We start from the raw sequence: 20,885 nt of genomic DNA on the forward strand, positions 1-20,885 counted from the left end.
AAGGTTCTGTACATCTGCATCTCAGTTGACAACTATCGCTGGCTGGCAGACTTTCTGTTGATCTTCAACTGTATGAGGGTGACTGTTCGTATGCAGCTGTGTAACAGGTAAGTGATCATTCTGTTTTTATACATGTATTGACTCTCTTTCTTGTCATACAGGTTCACAGGACCTCACGACTGGCTCACTTTGAAGCTGGATGCACACAACAAGGGACTTGCCTTCTGCAAATTTATGTGGTTGTCTGCATCTCCATCTGGAACATTGGCTGGCTGATGTTCTGATGATCTGCAACAGTAGGAGGCTGACTGTTCGTATGCAGCTGTGTAACAGGTAAGTGATCATTCGGTTTCTATACATGTTTTGACTCTCTTTCTTGTCATACAGGTTCGCAGGACCCCAAGATCGACTCCTTCTCTGCAGCAGTGTACAGAACCTGTGTAACAGGTAAGTGATCATTCAGTTTCTGTACATGTTTTGACTCTCTTTCTTGTCATACAGGTTCGCAGGACCCCAAGATCGACTCCCTATCTGAAGGTGGATTAAGAAGGTTCTGTACATCTGCATCTCAGTTGACAACTGTGGCTGGTTGGCTGACTTTCTGTCGATCTGCAACTGTATGAGGGTGACTGTTCGTATGCAGCTGTGTAACAGGTAAGTGATCATTCAGTTTCTATACATGTACTGACTCTCTTTCTTGTCTTACAAGTTCACAGGATGCCAAGATCGACTCCCTCTCTGAAGGTGGATTAACAAGGTTCTGTACATCTGCATCTCATTTTACAACTATGGCTGGCTGGCTGGCTTTCCATTCATCTGCAACTGTATTAGGTTGACTGTTCGTATGCAGCTGTGTAACAGGTAAGTGATCATTCAGTTTCTATACATGTATTGACTCTTTTGTCATACAGGTGCACAGGACCCCAATATCGACTCCCTCTCTGAAGGTGGATTAACAAGGTTCTGTACATCCGCATCTCAGTTGACAAATATGGCTGGCTTGCTGACTTTGTGTCGACCTGCAACTGTATGAGGGTGACTGTTCACATGCAGCTGTGTAACAGGTAAGTGATCATTCAGTTTCTATACATGTATTGGCTCTTTTGTCATACAGGTGCACAGGACCCCAATATCGACTCCCTCTCTGAAGGTGGATTAACAAGGTTCTGTACATCCGCATCTCAGTTGACAAATATGGCTGGCTTGCTGACTTTGTGTCGACCTGCAACTGTATGAGGGTGACTGTTCACATGCAGCTGTGTAACAGGTAAGTGATCATTCAGTTTCTATACATGTATTGACTCTCTTTCTTGTCATACAGGTTCGCAGGACCCCAAGATCGACTCCCTCTCTGAAGGTGGACTAACAAGGTTCTGTACAACTGCATCTTCATTTACAACTATGGCTGGCTGGCTGACTTTCTGTCAATCTGTAACTTTATGAGGGTTACTGTTCATATGGATCGGTGTAACAGGTAAGTGATCATTCAGTTTCTATACATGTATTGACTCTTTTTCTTGTCATACAGGTTCACAGGACCTCACGACTGGCTCACTTTGAAGCTGGATGCACACAACAAGGGACTTGCCTTCTGCAAATGTATGTGGTTGTCTGCATCTCCATCTGGAACATTGGCTGGCTGATGTTCTGATGATCTGCAACAGTAGGAGGCTAACTGTTGGTATGCAGCTTTTTAACAGGTAAGTGATCATTCAGTTTCTATACATGTATTGACTCTTTCTTGTCATACAGGTTCGCAAACCCCCATGATCGACTCCCTCTCTGAAGGTGGAGTAAGAAGGTTCTATACATCTGCATCACCGTTTACAACTATGGCTGGCTGGCTGGCTTTGCGTCCATCTGCAGCTGTATTAGGCTGACTGTTCGCATACAGTTGTGTAACAGGTAAGTGTTCATTCAGTTTCTATACATGTATTGACTTTGTTTCTTCTCATACAGCTTCGCAGGACCCCATGATCGAATCCCTTTCTGAAGGTGGACTAACAACGTTCTGTACATCTGCATCTTCGTTTTTAACTATGACTGGCTGGCTGACTTTCTTTCAATCTGCAACTGTAAGAGGGTGACTGTTCGTATGCAGCTGTGTAACAGGTAAGTGATCATTCAGTTTCTATACATGTATTGACTCTCTTTCTTGTCATACAGGTTCGCAGGACCCAAAGATCGACTCCCTCTCTGAAGGTGGATTAACAAGGTTCTGTACATCTGCATCTCAGTTTACAACTATGGCTGGCTGGCTGACTTTTTGTCGATCTGCAACTGTATGAGGCTGACTGTTAGTATGCTTCTCTGTAACAGGTAAGTGATCATTCAGTTTCTATACATGTATTGACTCTCTTTCTTGTCATACTGGTTCGCAGGACCCAAAGATCGACTCCCTCTCTGAAGGTGGATTAACAAGGTTCTGTACATCTGCATCTCAGTTTACAACTATGGCTGGCTGGCTGACATTTTGTCGATCTGCATCTGTATGAAGGTGACTGTTATTATGCATCTGTGTAACAGGTAATTGATGATTCAGTTTCTATACATGTATTGACTCTCTTTCTTGTCATGCAGGTTCGCAGGACCCAAATATCGACTCCCTCTCTGAAGGTGGATTAAGAAGGTTCTGTACATCTGCATCTCAGTTTACAACTGTGGCTGGCTGGCTGACTTTTTGTCGATCTGCAACTGTATGAGGGTGACTTTTAGTATGCTTCTGTGTAACAGGTAAGTGATCATTTAGTTTCTATACATGTATTGACTTTCTTTCTTGTCATACAGGTTGCCAGGACCCCAAGATCAGCTCCCTCTCTGAAGGTGGATTAACAAGGTTCTGTACATCTGCATCTTCATTTACAACTATGGCTGGCTGGCTGACTTTCTGTCGATCTGCAACTGTATGAGGGTGACTGTACGAATGCAGCGGTTTAACAGGTAAGTGATGATTCAGTTTCTATACATGTATTGACTCTCTTTCTTGTCATACAGGTTTGCAGGACCCCAAGATCGGCTCCCTCTCTGAAGGTGGATTAAAAAGGTTCTGTACATCTGCATCTCAGTTTACAACTATGGCTGGCTGGCTGAATTTTTGTTGATCTGCATCTGTTCTAGGCTGACTGTTCGCTTACAGCTGTGTAACAGGTAAGTGTAGGTACCCTTGCTCACCAGTAGGTGACAGCACCACCAGAAACTCCCAATGCATGTTTAACACCAGAAGAAGAAAATGGGTGTGGCTACACAGGTGATAAAAAGATTGTCCGAACAAAGAATTAACCTCTCTGAGTTTATCTACACAGGTAAACGTTTAACAGAGAGAATTGACAGCACTCTCTGAGTTTACCCACCAAGGTAAACACTTTACAGAGAGAAACAAAGGAACCAAAGGAGCCATCAACCATTGTCCTAACAAAGGACAGCCAGCTCTTGATGGGCCTAGCTCTAATCACCTTAGGAGCCTTTAGAATTTCAGCTGGACATCTGATCAGCGTTTCCACAGCTACTTTCTTCAAGTCAAGCTTGCAACGGGTGGTCACAACCTGAACGAGAGTAAAGCGAACATTTCCTTTACTTGCAACTGTGAACTTTTCCTGGACCAGAAGCCAGAAGGACGAGCATTCCCAGAAGCAGTACCTGGACGGCACGTCAAGAATCTTCATTCTTCAAAGAATGGTGAAAATTCCCTCAAATCAGCTGAGGACGACAACCACTGGATATTTGAGAAAATATCCGTCACGTGAGACTGTACTTTAACATCTGGGCATAGTTTAACAAAAGATTCCTTTATCTTAAGGTTTAATGCATTCAAATGTATTATTTATCTTTCTGAAAGAACCAGTAACTGTTAGACCCTGCAAACTCAGATCTGTGAGCGCAGTGATATAAATCTTCTTTGCATGCAACCTCTCTTTCTTAACACTGGAAATACAGCCACATTAGTCATAGCAGCAGCTTTAACACATGTTCTTACAGTCAGCTTCACTCTTTGTTCTAGCTGAAAGCAGAACAAAGATGGACTGACCTCATTTACATATAGTGGCGACCTCCATATTTAAACATTTTAAACTCCGCGCCTTTCTCTTCCTTTGTTCACGGAACAAAGTAAATCTCCACCTCTTATCGCGTCATCGCGCACTGCGAAAGCGCACACGCGCGCATACTCTTTACATTGTTTAGCGCGCACACACTCTCGCCCTCTCTCTCTCCCTCTACCACACACTCTTAGCTAACCATCTAGCTCTGAGACATTGTAAATATACTGACTGATGGTGTAATTTGTGTTTAGTGTAGTTTGTGTTAATAAATGCTTCATTTATTTACACCAAGTTGTTCGTCTTGATATCATTTAATACTGGTTGTTGCCAATAACTGTAAAAAGAATTCACATTTTTTAAAACCTTCAGAACTCAAATCATTAATATAGCTTTCTCTAGTTAGAAATTAGTGATTGAGATATTAATGATTTGAACATATATATGAGACTGATTTAATTTATTAATGAGACTGATTTATTTAATTATTTGAGAATTCTGAGGCTGGGTATCCATCCAATTTATGATACCGTTGTGAAAACGTGCCCATTTCCCCCACATAATTGATCATTCAGTTTCTATACATGTATTGACTTTGTTTCTTGTCATACAGGTTCGCAAGCCCCCATGATCGACTCCCTTTCTGAAGGTGGACTAACAAGGTTCTGTACATCTGCATCTTCGTTTACAACTATGGCTGACTGGCTGACTTTCTGTCGGTCTGCAACTGTATGACGGTGACTTTTCGTATGCATCTGTGTAACAGGTAAGAGATCATTCAGTTTCTATACATGTATTGACTTTCTTTTTTGTCATAAACTTTTGTCAAAAAGTAAAAAACTAAGTACTTCTACCAAACTGTCTCTTTTAGGGTCACTTTGTAGGTCTGAAGCCCGGATATAGGAGGAGGGCTGAGTGTAGAGTAGCACTTCCTCCCCACATAACAGTCTTCTGATTAAATTTGATATGCTAACATGTAACAACACAGGACAAAACTGATTAATGTCATTTATGTAAAAATGATTTCTGTAATGTGGGATATTTTACCTATTTTAAATGCAAAAAAGGAATCAACTTAAGAAGTTCATTTATTCAGAGTTCATTTGTAGACAATTATTGCAAATTAGGAGATGAAGTCATTTAGCGACGGTTAGTGACTTATCAGCCAATAGCTGCTTTCCTTACTGAGGAGCAGCAGCAACACTGGCGGTGTTCTCACTCCACCAATGGCGGTCCCGTTCAGGCAGCTTGGGATTTCCTGCTGCTCTGACCATCTTTTAGCTTTAGCCTTTTAGCTCTTGTAGTTCTTGTAAATGTAGTATTTTCCTGTAAATATGTTGATGGTCAGCAGTCTAGCTCTGGTCACATCAGTGTCGGGATGAGGGTCATTTATTTAGTTGATTTATTTAGTTTTTTCTTTTTCTAGGTTAGTTAGTAAGATGGGATGTGAGATTTTGTTTATTTTGGTCTTATCTCACCCTGAAGTTATATGATGTTGACCGTTGTTTCTTTGTCATGTTGAAAATAATACAAGATTTCACCTGAGCATCAGATCTGTTGTGCTGGTTCGTTAATTTTTCTCCCCAAAGCCCTAGACCTCAACTTTGGTAGATTTTAGACAGTGTGATAACCAGGGTCATAAGTTCACTTTTAATGTTTTAAATAAATGAGCCCATGTTTCAGAAAGCAGTGTGTATTCAGGTGATGCACTAAAGCAGTAATAAATGCTGAATGAGTTTTCTAATAAACCTGAATGGCCATCTCTTACCAGTCTCATTGTTTCATAGCCTCCTACCCTGGTACCTTTGATGCAATTCTGTGACTCTCTTAATTGTAGAAGCAACACGGTAGGTCCTTGTTGTTCAGGGGGAAAAAAAATATACAAGTGTGTGAAACTTTCTGAAATTTGTTTAGGGCCGATAATTATCATTCACAAGCCATGAAACATGCCAGCAGTCACTGTCTATCAGTTTGCTGGTAAGGTTGAAATGTGCAGTGCTGTGGGTCCAGAAGCAGGACTGGGATCTTCATTTTAGACCAAGTCCATTTACTCTGACGTTCCCACAGTTCTGAATCAGTCTGAATCCCCTAAATACACACAGCCAGATAATTCGATTCACTTTTATTTATATAGAGCTTTTCACAACAAATGTGGTCACAAAGCAGCTCTACAGAGATATGTGTCAGAGCCTCTTCTGAGCAAGCCAGTGGCAACAGTGGCTAGGAAAAACCTTGGAGAGGAACCCAGACTCATCAGGTCGACACCAGATCATAATAAAAATCAAAACAGGAATAAACACAATAAAAAAGTAAATCTGGCATCAAGCCAAACAAAATGAGAATGTGAGTGAGAGTGATAAAGTCCATGCAGAAAAAGAGTCAGAAGCAGAGTCATGCAGGGAGGTGAGGATGAATCAATGCGAGGCCCCAGAGCAGACCAGCGGGCAGGAGGATAGTGGAGAGCCAGGTCCGGTCAGGCGGTACCAAGATGGAACATTTGGAACCAGGCATCTCAAGACATGTGAAAGAGATAGAAACAGAAAGGAGGGGAAAAACACAGAGGGTTAGGGAGAGCTCAGCAGGGGGGCAGCTCAGCACATAGGGGAGAGAAAAAAAAAAAGGAGAAAATGATGATACGTTTAGGAGATGTCAGATCAGACTGATGTCCGGCCTGTAAAGGAAGTAGATTAGAGAGACTGCAGAACTGATCAGGAACCTGTGAACAGAGAGCAGAACAGTCCAAAACATGTTAGTATCTATACAAGCTACATCAGCAAGGGTAACAGTACAGTGCATTGATGGATTATCTGGAAGCTTGATCATAAAGGTAAGTTTTTAATCTGGATTTAAACACAGAGAGTGTGTCTGAACAGTCCCGAACAGCAACAGGAAGTTTATTCCAGAGTTGGGGAGCCTTATAAGAGAAAGCTCTTCCTCCAGTGTTGATTCTCCTAAAGCGAGGAACTCACAGAGGGCCAGCGTCCTGCAAACGAAGTGTACGTGACTGGTTGTAGGTTTTAGAAGTTTCCCAAGATATTGTGGGGCCAAACCGTTTAGAAGGAGTATTTTATAATCAACACGAAATTTAACTGGTAACCAGTGCAGGGACGAGAGAATGGGACTAATATGGTCAAATTTCCTAGCCCTAGTGAGCTCTCTAGCAGCTGCATTCTGAACGAGTTGGAGCTTTTTTAATGGTTTACATGAACTTCCAACCAAAAGAGCATTACAGTCATCCAATCTAGAAGTTATGAATGCTGCACCAGCTTCTCTGCATCATGTAATCATGTCATTACGCAGCTTGGCAATATTACGTAGGTGGAAGAAGTCAGTTTTAACCATGTAACAGATGTGTGCATCAAACAAGAGGACAGAGTCAAAAACAACTCCTAGTTTTTTTTTTTTACAGTGCTCCTGGGTAAGACTGAGAATCCATCTAAATCTACAGCAATATTTGCATTTTTGGATTCCATATTTGGATCAATAAGTAAGACCTCTTTATGTCTTTAAGACAGTCTGTTATTTTATTCAGGCAGATAAGTATAGCTGGGTGTCATCAGCATAACCATGAAAGTCAAGTCAATGCCATGTTTGCAGATTATTTTGCCCAGCGGCAGCTTATAAAGAGTAAATACGAGTTCTCTGTTTAGAGGACGCAGATGCTGATGGGACCAAGGCGCTAGCCTTTTCTTAATTGGTGCAACACGGTCAGGATTAGAGCGGAGCACAGACAGCATATCATGTTTCATGCTCAGGATCTATAGGAAGAGATGGGCAGGAGATGGTTAAATCTGGAAGGTTATTAATAAATACACTAGCTGTAGAGGTTGTTATGGTACGCTTGCTCATAAAGCGAGGCTGCAGGGGAATATCCCGGTTTAAGGCTACATGGTTAGGTAGTGGTCAGGGATGGAGTCGGGCTGGGAAATGCTGACTGCTTCAATACCCAGGGTCAGAACTAGATGTGTAGGGTTGCATCTATGAGTTGGACCTTTAACATTTGGAATGAATCCCAAGGCATCTAAGATTGATTAAACCCAGTTCTAAGGGGTCCTGAGTCTTCTCCAAGTGAATATTAAAATCTCTGACAATCAAAGCCTTATCAGTAGAGATAGCTACCTCTGATAAGACGTCAGCCAATTCACTAAGAAAATCTGTATAAAGTCCAGGAGGACGACAGACTGTAATAAACAGAAAAGAGAGCTGCTTTTTAGAAGCTGGGGAAGAGCCTGCCACTTTCAGAGTAAGCACTATAAACGATTTCGCTTCATAACCTGAGTTTTGGATTATGTCTAGAACTGAAACATGGACTGAGGCTACGCCGCTGCTGTGACCAGACCTGCAAGGAGAACTGCAGGAGTTCAAGCCTTGGGGAGTTGATTCATTCAAAGCAATGATTCATTAGCTTTAACCTCCATTTCACAAAGACACAGTGAACTGAGGAGGTTTTCAGTAATAATCTCAGTGACAGAGACTGCTTTAGCTTCTAGAGATCCTACATTTAACAGCCCCAACTTAATGCGGGAAACACGAAGCGCTAATGTTGATTTAATTAGGTTGTTAAAATTGATTTTCTAACATCTACAATTGCGGTTTATATGGGGGACAGACACAGTCTCAGCACTGTAGGGTTTGTCTGATCAGTTATATGACGGTGATCCTGGTAAAGGACTATTCCCCACACCATGCAAGAAATGTCAGAATGACTGGTTTAAATGGAGTAAAAACTCTCTAATTCACCTACCCGAGTGGTAGGACTTGATAGAGCCAGTCAGTCGTAGCGGACCACCTTCCTGATGTTCCCGGAGAGAACGACAGACCCCAGGCGGCTCGGGTGAAGCCCATCTCTACGGTAGAGGGCTGGACACTCCCGAAAACTCTCCCAGTTGTCTCTGAAGTCCAGCTCCAACGCTGCCGCACCAATCCCGAAGCAGCAGTGGAGCGAAGAGTCGCTGACTCTGACCGGAGATCACGTGACCGCTGGAAGCTACGCTGCGTTACGTCACTGAACGCAGTCACGTGTCAAGGCGCGTCAGTTTCCCGGTCCCGCTGCAGACCCGAGCGCAACGAGCTGAATATGAACTAAAATATACAGCCATTAATGTCTAAACCACCGGCAACAAAAGTGAGTACACCCCTTAGTGAAAGTTCCTGAAGTGTCAATATTTTGTGTGGCCACCATTATTTTCCAGAACTGCCTTAACTCTCCTGGGCATGGAGTTTAGCAGAGCTTCACACTGGTTGTCACTGGAGTGCTTTTCCACTTCACGGAGCTGACGGATATTCGAGACTTTGCGCTCCTCCACCTCCTGCTTGAGGATGCCCCAAAGATGTTCTATTGGATTTAGGTCTGGAGACATGCCAGTCCATCACCTTTACCCTCAACCTCTTTAATAAAGCAGTGGTCGTCTTAGAGGTGTGTTTGGGGTCATTTTCATGCTGGAACACTGCCCTGCGACCCAGTTTTCGGAGGGAGGGGATCATGCTCTGCTTCAGTATTTCACAGTACATATTGGAGTTCATGTGTCCCTAAATGAAATGTAACTCCCCAACACCTGCTGCACTCATGCAGCCCCAGACCATGGCATTCCCATGCTTGACTGTAGGCATGACACACTTATCTTTGTACTCTTCACCTAATTGCCGCCACACATGTTTGAGACCATCTGAAACAAACAAATTAATATTGGTCTCATCAGACCATAGGACATGGTTCCAGTAATCCATGTCCTTTGTTGACAGGTCTTCAGCAAACTGTTTGTGAGCTTTCTTGTGTACAGATCTCAGAAGAGGCTTCATTCTGGGGTGACAGCCATACATTTTCCCATTCAACCTTTGACAGAGCTCCATGTGACGCATCAGGTTCTCTGCTCTGTCAGATCAAGAATATTCTACTGGGCCTATTAGAAATGGTAATATCCCTATACTAGGACTAGCATCAGAAAAACCTGAATCTGTACCTTGTAGGTTTAGACTTAAAGCTCCCAATAAGTCACGTCCTAGTAAATTCACAGGGCAATGTGTGGAGACTATAAACCAGTGTTTTACTGTTCTATTACCCAATTTCACCTTCACAGGACTGCACAAATGTTCTGTGAGTGGTAAGCCTGAAACATCCACTGTTAGAATTGTGTCCGTACTGAAACTGCTGCACCCGAGTCAACCAAAACGGAATTAATTTCCCAGCAAATCCTTATGTTTGGAATGGGTTCCTCACTGGGTTTCTAAATGCTCTTTACAGACTGACTACATTTTCTCCCACCTTATCCTATTCAATCTCTAATTCGAACAGCTTTGAAAAATAACATTGTTACTGTACAATAATATTATTTTCTAAAAAATTGAATTCGAATTCCTTTACAAAATTCTCTAGATTGAACAGTACTGAGAAGTAAACCTCCTAAAATCTGTTTTTTAATATTTACATTCTCAGCGTTGTTTAAACCGGAGAAATTTTCAAGGATCCAAATTTATTAAAATTTGAAGTTTTAGACAACTGTGAGACATGATATCAAAGGGATCCGGGTTAAAGTAACCTGAAGGTCTAAGAATATGCCGTCTCGTCTCCTTCCGTTTATTCTAAATTCGTAAGGCAAACGGTCCAATTAATTTACCTACAGTCACCTCGGGTACAGAGTCTCGGAGTCAGTAGAGCGCCTGAATTGACTCAGAATCACTCATTGGGATGACGGCGGCCGCCTCTGTCGGTTTCTGATCCTGTCTCTAAACTCTGGACCCAGAGGAATATTGGGATCTCGGTGGAACCTCCAAAACTGCGGTAGTCGGATTTGCTTCTCCGCGCACTGTTACAAAGCCACCATCTGTCTGTTTCTGAAAACAACGTATACATTGAATATGAATTGAAACGCCTGAAAAGATTCCCCCACAATATTGCAGCGTCAACGTACAAGACAAGAAAACCAGACTCACTATTTGACATTTTTTGTGGCACAGACTGAATTCAGCTTCAACCTGTAACCCGGAACCCAGCTGTGCAGTGAAAACACACATACACACATTGAAAACACACAATGGACAGTGAGCACACATGCTTGGAGCGGTGGGCAGCCATTGCTGCGGTGCCCACAAAAGAAGGTGAAGGGTCTTACTTAAGAGTGGCAGTTTGCTGAGCCCGGGTATTGAACCCACAAAGTTGTCATCAATAGCCTGGAGCTCTAACCGTTGATGCCATCACTGCCTCTACAGCCAGCATCAGATTCAAAACCTTGAACCACTGGCCTACAAAGCCAAAAAAAGGACCAGCCCCTGCGTACTTAATGGCAAAGGTCAAAAGACCGATCCGCACCAAGAGCCTTTCGAGCTTCAAGTACGGCTCGGCTCGACCCGCCATCCCTCAAAATCCATGGAAGACAAGCTTCCAGGCTTTTTTCTGTCCTGGCACCAAAGTGGTGGAACGAGCTTCCCCTGGGTGTCCCTGGGAGTCGCTTGCTGTCTTCAAACGCAGACTGAAGACCCACCTCTTCCGAGAGTACTTGGGCAAATTGCAAGAGTGGTCTCCTTACTGACTTAGAGGTATCTTTGAATTTTTAGCTTATTCAAACTAGCTGAGGTTATTCTTGGGTAAACAGCAAAGCACTTTTGCAAGTCACTCTGGATAAGAGCGTCTGCTAAATGCTTTAAATGAGTCGATCAGATTTATCGTTTTTAATCAATTGTGAATTTACACTCACTGAATTTACACCCTCACTGACATTTAAGGTGGACCTTCTTTTAAGGTAATACTGAGTTTACAGTGACACTGAATTTTAGGGTGGAAGACAAAAATGATTAAGTTGGCACCTGGAACACAATAACGACTACCTAGCAACATCACAGCAACTATCTGTGAAACCACAGGAACTGCCTAGAAGCACTAGATCAACCACCAATGATGCCATAGCACGCACCTAGCAACTCCATAGCAACCACTTGTGACACCATAGCAACCACCTCGCAAAACCATAGCAATGACAAGTGACACCATAGCAACCACCCAGCAATCCAATAGCAACCATCTGAAAAGCACTGTATATTGTTATTCCTTTTCATTCAGTGATTCTTCCACACATTTGTGCGATTAAAACAGGCCGAACCGCTTAACGTACAGACGCGGTTCAAACACCGTTTCGTAGATAATCACGCTGTGCGGTCTACTATGTATTTTTGGAGTCGATCCAATTGATCATTTTTAATAAATTTCATAGAAACGCACTGACGGAATGTTGGACAGCGTGATGTCACACTCTCACACACCACACAGACTCACGCACGGAGCCCAATGTCTCCCATGCTCACAGCCTAATGCTCAGCAGCAGCAGCAGCAGCACACAGTCAGTTCTTTAAGGTGGAACTGAGCTTAAGGTGGAATTGTGCTTAATTAGCACAGGATTTTAAGGTGGAACTTCTTTTAAGGTAGTGCTGAGTTTACACTGACACTGAATGTTAAGGTGGAACTTGAAGCAATCACTTAAGATACCTAAACAACCACCTTCCAACACCATAGCAACGACCTAGGACACCATAGCAACACCATAGCAACCACCTAGCAACAAAAAAGCAACCATCTGGGACACCATAGCAACCACCTATGACACCACAGCAAAAACCTAGTAACTCCATTGTAACAACCTCAGACACCAAAGCTACTACCTGTGACACCATCGGAACCACCTAACACCATAGCAACACCATAGCAACCACTTGTGACACCAAATCAACCACCTGTGACACCATAGCAACCACCTGTGACACCATAGCAACAATCTAGCGACACAACAGTAACAACCCGAGACACCAAAGCAACCACCTAGCAACACCATAGCAACCACCAAGCAACGAAATAGCAAACATCTGGGACACCATAGCAACCACCAACAACTCCATAGTAACAACCTAAGACACCATAGCAACTTCCTGTGAAACCATGGCAACCAGCTAGCAACACCACAGCAACCACCTAGCAACAGCATAGCAACTTCCTGTGAAACCATGGCAACCAGCTAGCAACACCATAGCAACCAGCTAGCAACACCAAATCAACCACCTGAGACACCATAGCAACCAGCTAGCAACACCATAGCAACCACCTGAGACACCATAGCAACCACCTAGCAACACCATAGCAACAACCTGTGACACAATAGCAACCAGCTAGCAACACCACAGCAACCACCTAGCAACAGCTTAGCAACTTCCTGTGAAACAATGGAAACCAGCTAGCAACACCATAGCAACCAGCTAGCAACACCAAATCAACCACCTAGCAACACCATAGCAACAACCTGTGACACAATAGCAACCAGCTAGCAACCCCATAGCAACCACCTAGCAACAACATAGCAATGACCTGGGACACCATAGCAACCACCTAGCAACACCATAGCAATCATGTGGGACACCACAGCAACCACCTCTGACACCATAGCAACAATTAAACAAACCTGTCAATAACTAACCCGAACACAAGAATCTATTTTATATAAGTTTCTTTCTACTCCTCTTTCTTGCAAAGTCATCCACTAATTCATCAAAATTAAGCTGTCTGACCAAATCTGATTCAATGGCCAGAAGTGACCGTGAGTTCTGGCAGTTTTGGCGCATCCTAATCCCGAGTTAATTCTTAATACGAGCCAGTTTGGAGAATGAACGCTCCCCTTCACAATTTGTGATAGGCACAGTCAAAAAAAATTATATGTAGACATTTGGAAAGGTTGACTGTAAATTTAAATTGATCATGGTTTTGAGCATTTTACTAGGACATTTTTCTTTTTCTGTTATGAATGACTTGTATTGTATCAATTCATCTGCCAGGCTCATATTCAGCTCTGAATCATATGCTGCAGTGAGTGAGTGAGTTAGCCTTTAAAGTGAGCTCACTGTTTGACATATTGTCAAGCATGAAAAGAACATCAAATAGCTCAGTTAAGTGTGTGTTTGCATTCAAACTGTGGTTGAGACAGGACACAAGTTTGTCAATGACAACATTGAAAGTTTCGATCCTTTCCGTTAAATGCCACACCTGGCTCTGCACCATCAGACATAATTTTGCGCTTCTTTGTTTGCTGGAGGTCATGCCTGTTCCCTTGGGAGTCAGCAGTGGTGACATTATGCTTCTGCAGCCGCAGGCTTGTGGCTTGGAACCTCTGTAGTACTGTGTCCCAGAAGCATGCCATGAAGGCCATCTCCAACGTGTCCAATTTGTCAGAGTGCAGAGGCTTCACTTCGAGTTACACATTTCTCCTCCATATCTTTAGACATATCATTCAATGCCTCTCTCAGTTGTGCATAATATTTCCAAAGAGCCTCAGCTGACTCAGCTTGTGCGCTCCATCGAGTACCTGACAGTGATTTCAGTGCGAGTTTGATATCAGTATCACAGAAAACCTTTCCCCACCTGTGTGTAGATGATGTACAAAATGTGTACATTGCCTGTACAAAGTCAAAAAAAACATCCAGCTTCTGGGCTACTGTCAACAGCACTGACACCAACTAAATTCAGTGAATGTGCTGCACAGGGGACGTAAAAAAAAAAAAAGGGTTTCCTTGTTTAAGATGAGCTCGGACTCTATTGTAGTGGAGTCAACTATAACAGAGAAGTATTTTGATTCCTTGATCTCATTAACAATTGCCTGCTTTGTTCTCTGTCCCATCAAATGGATAAATTCTGCTCAGCTAGGAATGGGTCAAATTTGGTTCTATGCTGCCCAAAAAATTACCATTGTGGGCTGATCTAGTCAAGCCCAGATGAAACTAGTCAAATGGCTTGTTGTTTTCACATAAGTGAAATCATACCCTTGGCCAAATTTAATTCACATTTAATTGGTGTCAAAGATAGCATTCATCAGACAAATTGCTTGTCTTAAATTTAAATAATTGCAAAATTGCTAAATTAATTTATGTCTCTGCACTGCAAAAATTGAACATAATAATTTTGAAACAATACAAATTCAGAAACATTAAGTAAGGGCCTGAATTGCGAACAAAACATCTGTTATTAAATATGGTAGCTTGCCTGGCAATTTGTAGGTCCCTAGAAAGTCAAGGAACTATGGTAAACGACTTCTATGGAAGCAGGGGCCCTTGTGATCGAGGGCCCTCTAATGGTATGCCCCGCTCTTCTCTAGGGCCCCCTGGTAGGGGCTTTCATAACCAGGGCCCTCTAAAAAAATAGGCCCCCCTCTTTCCTAGGACCCCTAATAGCCAGAAGTTAAAGTCAGAGCAGTGCCACAACACCTCATCCATTTTTTGTTATAAGGGGCCCAAAAGCATGGCTAGGGCCTCAAAAGCATGGCTAGGGCATGGCAAAAGGTCCTGGGGTCAAGTCCCTAATAGTCAGAGGATCCTTAAAATGGAGGTCCCTCGGAAATAAAAATATATTGCCAAATCTTCCTGACTGGTCCCGGAACAGGGCAAGACGTCAGTCTTCTCAGTGTATGCAGGGCGTAATTTTCGTCTGTCGAAAGGCACTGCAGTCTTTCTGAAAGTTTCAGGAAATCCTCTGCACCATTAGGTCCTTGCTTTCTCAAATATCCATACCGTAACAGATGTTTACAAACACTGTTTGAGTGCTCATATACTGCAACTTCATTAGAAAGTTCATCTAAAGCCAAGTAATCATAAACAAATCTACATTCACTTAAGTTTTTGTCTAACACAAACATACAACAAATCTCCTTGTTCTAAAATGAAATCTAGATCAGTGTTTGTAAGGTGTGTGCGCTCATAAAGAACAGCTAGAAACATGAGAGAATTACAAGTACACTGCCTGTTCCTGGAAGACCCCCATATCTTACATCAGCCTGACTGAGTGAAGCTTGTACAACAGTGATTGTACTAAGCATGGTCGCCTGGGTCTTACTCACCATGCGCTGGGTCACTGTAGGCTGACCTGCTGCTACACACTCAGGCTCCCTGCTTAGCCTCCAGCAGTGCTTCTGAGCCTCTGAACGCTTTCCCCTCCGCGGCGTGCTTCAGAAGCAACAGCAGTGTCTTATAAAACACCTAAAAAAAAAATCTCAACTTTAAAAACAGCTGTAAAAAATCTTCTTCTCCAAGTAACTTGTGCAGGAGGAAAACAAATTCACAAAGTTAAACATACAGAACAGATATTTCCATGCTGTGGGCTAACATGAGCTAAAGCTAAAGAGTGGCTAACACGAGACTCAATGCTAATAACCGACTTAATGGACTGAGAATTATAGATGAGCTGAGACGTAAGGGTTAACAAAATACAAAAACCTGCTCATGAGAGGCTATTACTCATCATTCAGAGTTAGGATTATAAAGTCACTAAGCATTGTGGGATATCTGTGTAAAGGCAGATAGTAATGTATTAATTGTATATGTAAATGTATAAAAGTAATTGATGCTGCGATACATTTTTTTTTTTTTACTTTACTCGTTACTTTGCATTAACAAATAAATGAAGTGGCTCCTGGGTCAGAATTACGGTAAACATATATGCATGTTTTAGTGAGAGTCTCACAAACACATGTTTACAAACACATAACTGTCATGTCAGTAATCCGATTAATGACTTTACATGCACCGGAGTAAATGGTAATTGATAACCTCCAAAATACATGATTTACACAGTAATTAAATTATTACATGCACCAACGACCTTTAAGCCGTGTTTAACCAGCAGTCCGGGGAAGTCAAAGCGGCCCAAGGGTCATCAGTGAGTTGGTAAGGAAAACGTGCTAGTTTTGGATTTGGTGTCGCTGATGCGTCACGTTCGTATAGAAAGTGTCTTAGGTTGGAAGACAACCACTCACCATTGGGTAAGACCATACAAAATGAACAATATTCATTATTCTTTGTAACATAGTGATTATGTGTAAATTAGTTTTATTATTCAATACAATTTACAGATTTGATTAACAAAGATCACAAATTTCTATTGAACAGCGTAGACAAGCTGCTCTAAATCGCATTCATGACAATATTCTTCAAAAACATACATACATACATCTTAGACATTTGTGTGATAAAAAAGAAACCGATCAATGTTTGTAAAGTGATTGAATCACTTGTAATATCTAACTGAGAGAAATGTAGATTGGTGTGTGATTTTCTTTTTAGACTTCATTGATTGAGTTTTGAATAAAACAGTCAACTAAACAATCTGTGGAATCATTATTTCAAACAATGTCATCTATCAACATGTCAAATCTTATGAGGTCAGCGTATTACACGCCATCTAATTCTGGTTCATTTGGTGGTAAAAATCGTTTGAAACGGGGTGTTTTAGAAAATACTGGAGTGCACCTGTCTGATCAACAGGTTTCAGATACAGCATAAGTACAAAAGAAACAGAGCTATAGTATACGGTATTGACTAAATTCCAAGCTGATCTTGTTGATATGAGTATATATTCTGAGGAAAACAGCGGTTAAAAATACATGCTGACATGTATTGATGTATTTAGCAAATACTCATAGGTCCGTTTATAAAAAAATAAAAGTCAGGTTTGGAAGTTTCAAAGGCCTTCAAGCCAATACTAGAAGAAGGTAGAGTACCTCGAAAGTTACAAACTGACAGGGGTAGAGTTTTTCAATACAAATTTTTAAAATGTTGTGTCAAAAAACAAAATGGGTAATGAACTAAAAGCCTGCATCATAGAACGATTTAACCGAACATTAAAAATACACATGTGGCAATATCTAACTACTATAAATTCCTAAAGGTATATTGATGTCTTACAAGATATAATGAGTAGGTACAACAATAGCCAACATTAGTCAACATTGTATCAAAATGAAGCCTGTCAATGTGACAAAAAAATGAATCTATTGTGTCTAAAACATTGTATGGTTTGAGAAACAAACTAGACAAGAAAGCCACATTTAAGATAGGTGATGTTTCACGTATTTCTAATGTTAGGGGGCCATTTACAAAGGGTTATGAGGAGAACGATACACAAGAGTTTTTCACCATATCAGACTGCATCCAGCACCAACCACCTGTTCATAGATTGAAAGATTATGAGGGTGATATTATACAAGGTAGTTTAAATGAAGAAGAGTTAATGCAAAGATTATGCATTCAAATATTTTAGATAAAATAAAACCATTGAGAAAAAGAAAAAAAAAAACATTGTTTTTAGTGAAATGGTTAGGTTGGCCATCAGAATTCAACAGCTGGATTCCTGAAAATGATGTAGTGGACATACAAAAGCCTTAAAGGTGCGTAACTGTGTGCACTTGTTCATTTACCTCAAAGGACAAACATTGGTGACAACGGTTTTTGTGTCACATTACCATGCAATTCGTCTGGGTCTGTGTACCCTGATAATAAAATTTCTAATTATAGAACAGTAGGTATGATAAAGTTTCAGTACCCACAAACATGGGAACATGTGAGGTAGACGCCACGTTTACAGTAATTGATCAAAAATCGTCCAAAAGAGCAAAGGTTCACCTTCCAACAAGTCAGTGACTCAAGACAACACAGGAATGGCTTAGAGACAACTCTGTGAATGCTACTGAGTGGCCAACCAGAGCCCTGCCTTACACCCTATCAAAAATCTTTGGAGAGCCCTGAAAATGGCTGTCCACCAACGTCCATATCCAACCTTACAGAGAGGATCTGCAGAAAAGAAAGGCAGAAAATCCCCAAAACCAGGTGAGCAAACCTTGTGGCATCATACCCAAGAGGACTGGAGGCTGTAATCACTGCCAAAGGTGCTTCAACTAAGTACCGAGTAAAGGGTCTGAATACTTATGTCAAAAATTTAGTTTTTCCTTTTCAATAAATGAGCAAAAATTTCTAAAACTCTGTTTTCACTTTGTCATAACGGGTTAAACATGGTGCCAGTGTTAGAAAGCTGAATATTTTCCTTCATAAGACCAATTTTATTAAATATGTATATGTCCTGTGTCAGATTTCTCCTTTATATGTATTATTATTTACAGTTATTAATTTAAGTTACTTTTAAAAGCGTTTAAATTGTTGTAAACACTTTGTTTTCTTAAATTAGTTTATCATTTCTAATTTAGAGAGTCAGAAAGTCTTTTTATTCAGGTTTAGGAGGGACTTTTATTTTGACAGAAGTTCGTTCGCTACTCCTCCACCACCACAGCCGGTTTTCACCTCTGCTGACTGGTTCGAGGTCCTCGGCTCTTCACTTGCTCCGGTAGCGAGGACAGCTCCTCAGGGCGGTGTTCTCACTGTTGGAGGTTCTTCTGTAAAACACTGAAAAGTATCGGAGCCCAAAGAGGACCGCCACGGTCTCCTGTTTTCTCTTGTCGCTATTCTCCGCCCGACGCGGAGGTCCAGAAGGAGCCCTGCCGCTTCAGAAAAACACAGACGAGAGGATTATAAGCAAACATTCATCACTGAAAAAAACAACGATATAGAGGGATTGTGCTGCTGCTGCATCCTAAGGGTAGGAAACCTGGTGAATAATCATCTCCCCAGACTATCAGTATTCTCCTCCTGTTTTTAGTGTGTGTGTTGTGAACAGAAGGGTCAGCTGGGTTCTGTGTAAAGCCATGTTTTATCTAGATAATAAAGGAACCATGGATCCAGGTTCCTCCAGACTGTTTGAGAGCACACAGTGACTTATTCAGTTTACAGACCTTTTCACCTGGATTAGACTTTCCTTCAAATCCCTCTGGTCGCTCCATACAGATCTCAGTATTAATCAGAGAGGTCAAGTAGGCTGTTGTAACGTCCATCTGGTGAAGCTGAAGGTCGGACTGTGTGGTCATCTGCATCAGAGTGTATAACGTCTGCAGTTAAAGAGGTCTCCTTGTAATCCATCCCATTGCTTGACTGTGCATGACAAGCTCTGTGGTACATTACAGACCCTGTAGTGATGGTCAGCATTGGTCAGTGTCTGGTCTTCAGTATCTGACTCAGTCAGCTGAGTACTGAGGCGCTCTCCTATCTCTCTTTGGAGAGCGTGTACTATCGCTAAGTAGCTTTTACGGTTTCACCTTTTAGTTTTCTGAAAGTTCACAGACTGCACCTGAGTGACCCTCAGTAAACGCCAGAGTGTCTCTACAGCCCTCTTTAGCACACTATGATCTATAGGACCAGCTTGGTCAGTGTTTACTAGATCAAGTACTGCTTTTGCTCGTGTGTCAGGTTCTTAGTTTCTACTCTGAGCCTAAACTGTGAAGCCTGCATACAAGAGAAATCTGCTCAGTTTATCAACCTTACTCTTGACTTCCATGTTCTCCACTGCATCCAGTAATGTGGAAACATCATAATTACAGGGATTAAGGATTTCATGCTGTGTTTTAATGTTGCAACCATCACCACTGTGGTCATTGACTACATTCAGGTAATAAAGCCTATTGTAAACTTGATACTTGGTTTATTGTGGCTATGTTCTCCACGTCCTTGGTGAGAGTTCACAGAGGCTGTCGCTGTTTCAGTCTAAATGCATCTACTCCCCAAGGTTTTAGCTATTGCAGTTACTCGTGTGGAAGTAGAATCACCCCGCAGTGATTTAGGGTGGTTCAACATTGCGATATGCAGTTTTACCGTCAGTTGTTGTATATGTACTCAATTTCCCACACTGTAACCGCTCTGGCCAATCGGGACAAAGCCAGATCGCTGGAGTTTTAGAACGTGCCCCTGAAGCTCATCAGCTCGGCTACTTAACCTTCCCCTGTTTATCTCCTGTGTGCTTGTTTGCTCCGTTTTGCTTTGTGTTCTGACCTATTTATGTTTAGACTCTTTTGCCCAGTTTTGTCAGTCTTTTATACCAGACCTCTGCCTGTTTCTCTTCTTCTGATTTTGCCTCAGCCCTTCTCTTATGGTTGCCACAGCTCTGGTTTTGACCCTCTCCTGTTTACTGATTAAGAAAAACTTGTTCGCCTTGTGTGGTTTAGAAAGAAT

Source organism: Salminus brasiliensis, chromosome 17 (genome assembly GCF_030463535.1).
Source record: "Salminus brasiliensis chromosome 17, fSalBra1.hap2, whole genome shotgun sequence".
Classification (NCBI taxonomy): Eukaryota; Metazoa; Chordata; class Actinopteri; order Characiformes; family Bryconidae; genus Salminus; species Salminus brasiliensis.